We start from the raw sequence: 3,603 nt of genomic DNA, 5'->3' as shown, positions 1-3,603 counted from the left end.
TCCATGGTGAGTGGATAGATTCCACTGCCTTTTCCAAGGATTCTGATGGGCTAAGGTTCATCCTGTGCAAATCTTTGGGTTGGGGCTGGTTGGAGTCTTTGTGGTCTTTTGTTCGGAGGGGGTGCAGTCTCCCCACAATGTAGAAAAGCAACTGGAAGGTTTGGCATAAATTCCACAGCTGCCATGCTGGTTAAGCCTTTGCTGGGTGATGTAATTGAGCCTAAGGATTGTCAGAATTGTCCTGGCTCATGATGTGACAAATTTGAGTCACAATGGAGCCCTTGTTGAGCACCTGCACTGGCTGTCAACATAGACAACTCCTAAGGCCCTGAAGGATAGAGACTAGTAGGAAACCATCTAGAAGGTAATGTGTAGGTGCTGGGTGGTAGGACAGCCTTGAGGCCATTTAGAAGTCACTGGGTACAACATTGAAGATAGTGGGTAAAGTTGAGGGTTTTTTTGTTTTGTGTTTTTTCTTTTGAGACAGGGTCACTCAGTAGTCACCTTTGGTAGAGTGCCTTGGTGTCACAGCTCACAGCAACCTCAAACTCTTTGGTTCAAGCAATCTTAGCCTCCCCTGGGACTACAGGAGCCTGCCACAATGCCCAGCTTTGTTGTTTTTTTTTTTTTTTTGGAGCCTCAGGTCAACTCTTGAGCCCAAGCAATCCAGTGCCTCAGCCTCCTAGAGTGTTAGGATTACAGGTGTGAGCCATGGTGCCCAGCCATAAAGTTGAGTTTTAAGTAGTAAGTTGTGGCTGTGGAAGTTAAAGGAAGGTGCATAGGTGTTAGGTTAGGAGCAGATTAAATAAGGTTTTTCCTTGTAGTCATGATTCTGGGAAATATATGGGTTTGTTTTTGAGACAGTCTCACTGTGATCCTTTTACCTCAGCCTCCTGAGTAGCTGGGACTACAGATGCCTGTGACAACTCCAGGGTAGTTTTTCTATTTTGAGTAGAGGTGGGGTCTTGCTCTTGCTCAGCCTAGTCTCCAACTCCTAAGATCCAGCGATCCACCAGTGGCAGCCTCCCAGAGTGCTAGGATTACAAGTGTGAGCCACCATATCAGCCAACAGTTTGATTTTATTTATTTATTTTGGAGACAGTGTCTCACTTTGTCACCCTTGGTAGAGTCATGTGGCGTCACAGCTCACAGCAACCTCAAACTCGGGGTTAAGCGATTCTCTTGCCTCAGCCTCCCAAGTAGCTAGGACTATCACCACAATGCCTGACTATTTTTTGTTGCAGTTGTTTTAGCTGGCCCAGGCCGGATTTGAACCCACAAGCCTTGGTGTATTTGGCTGGCGCTGTAACCACTGTGCTCCAGACGCTGAGCCCAATAGTTTGGTTTTAAATCTAAATAACAAGTACAGCAACCTTTAAGAGATCTTCTTGGGTCTGGGCGCTGGGGCTCACCCCTTTAAATCTAACACTCTGGGAGGCCAAGGTGGGTGGATTGCCTGAACTCGCAGGTTTGAGACCAGCTTGAGCCAAAGCAAGACCCCCTCTCTAAACATAGCCAGGTGTTGTGGCAGGTGCCTGCAGTCCCAGCTACTCAGGAGGCTGAGGCTAAAGAATCGCTTGAACCCAAGAGTTTGAAGTTGCTGTGAGCTGTGACATCACTGCACTCTACCAAGGACCACATGGTGAGACTGTTTTAAAAAAAAAAAAGAAAGGCAGCACCTGTGGTTCACTGAGTAAACTGAGGGTGGTGGGTTAAAACCCAGCCCTGGCCAAACTGCAACGAAAAAAAAAGGTGTTGTGGCGGCCGCCTGTAGTCCAAGCTACTGGGGAGGCTGAGGCAAGAATTGCCTAGGCTCAGGAGTTGGAGGTTGCTATGAGCTGTGATGTGACAGCACTCTATTGAGAGTGACAAAAATAAGACTATCTCTACAAAAAAAAAAAAGAAAGAAAGAAAAGAAAGAAACTAGCCAGATGTAGTAGCAGCCTGAGGCAGGTTTGCTTAACCTCAGAAGTTAAGGTGACAGTGAGCTGTGATCGCACCACTACACTTGGGGGCAGAGCAAAAGCAAAAACTTGATCTTTGCTGAGCCACTTTTCTGTTTTCAGTAGATAGGGTTTCACTCTTGCTCAGGCTGATATGGAATTCCTGAGCTCAATCCACCCACCTCAGCCTCCCAAAGTGTTGGGATTATAGGCTTGAGCCACGAGCTACCGCGCCCTGCCCTAAAACTCCATCTTTTAAATAAATAAACCAGGATGCTGGGGGAGGTGGCTGGTGCCTGTAATCCCAGTACTCTGGGAGAGGCCAAGGTGGTTGGATTGCCTTTGTAGCTCACAGTAACCTCAAACTTGTGTTCAAGTGATCCTCTTGCCTCAGCCTCCCGAGAAGCTGGAACTACAGGCGCCTGCTACAACACCTGGCTGTGTTTATTTTTATTTATTTATTTATTTATTTAGAGACAGAGTCTCTCTTTGTCACCCTCAGTAAAGTGCCATGGCATCACAGCTCATAGCAACCTCAAACTCTTGGGCTTAAGTGATTTTCTTGCCTCAGCCTCCCCAGTAGCTGGGACTCCAGGCACCTGCCACAATGCCAGCTATTTTTTTGTTGCAGTTGTCGTTGTCTAGCAGGCCTGGGCCAGGTTTGAACCTGCCTGCCTCAGTGTATTTGACCACTGCCCTAACCACTGAGCTACAGGTGCTGAGCCCTGGCTATTTTTAGAGACAAGGTCTCACTCTGGCTCAGGCTAGTCTTGAACTTGTGAGCTCAGGCAATCCATCTGCCTCGGCCTCCCAACAGTGCTAGGATTACAGATGTGAGCCCTGGAGCCTGGCCATGAGTACAGTTTACTAAAGAGTGAGGGTCCTTTCCTGGCCACACTTTCCTATATCACTACTTATTGCCTTTTCGCATGTCTTTCCCATGCACAAAGACATGGATGGAACCTTATATTTTCATAGTACCCCAAATTTGATGAAGATTTACCATGGGGTAAGCATTCTCCAATCTTCATTATAGCCCTATGTGGTGCAGGGACTTTTAGTCAATCCATTTTCTAGATATGGAAAACAATCAAAGTTAGGTTATTTATTCAAGGTCATACAGAATGAGATTTGAAGGTCTGCTAGTCTCTAGATCCTGAGCTCTCCCTCTCTCTCTCTTTTTTTTTTTTTTTTTTGGAGACAGAGTCTCATTATGTCCGTAGAGTGCCATGGCATCACAGCTCACAGCAACCTCAAAGTCTTGAGTTTAAGCAATTCTCTTGCCTCAGTCTACCAAGTAACTGGGGCTATAGGTGCCCACCATAGTGCCCGGCTATGTATATATATTTATATTTGTAGTTGTCATTGTTTGGCAAGCCTGGGCTGGGTTCAAATCTACCACCCCAGTGTGTGTGGCTAGCACCCTAACTGCTGAACTACAGGCACCAAGCCTAATTTTTTTGTTTGTTTTTTGAGACAGAGTCTCACTCTGTCACTCCCAGTAGAGTGCATGGCATCACAACTCACAGCAACCTCAAACTCTTGGGCTTAAGCGATTCTCTTGCCTCAGCCTCCCAAGTAGTTGGAGCTACAGACATCCGCCCCAAAGCCCAGCTATTTTTTGTTGAGGTTGTCATCGTCATCTTTTTTTTGAGACAGA

This window comes from Otolemur garnettii, unplaced genomic scaffold (genome assembly GCF_000181295.1).
Source record: "Otolemur garnettii isolate 467f Iridium unplaced genomic scaffold, OtoGar3 scaffold00184, whole genome shotgun sequence".
Classification (NCBI taxonomy): Eukaryota; Metazoa; Chordata; class Mammalia; order Primates; family Galagidae; genus Otolemur; species Otolemur garnettii.
Note: the sequence above shows the minus strand (reverse complement) of the source record.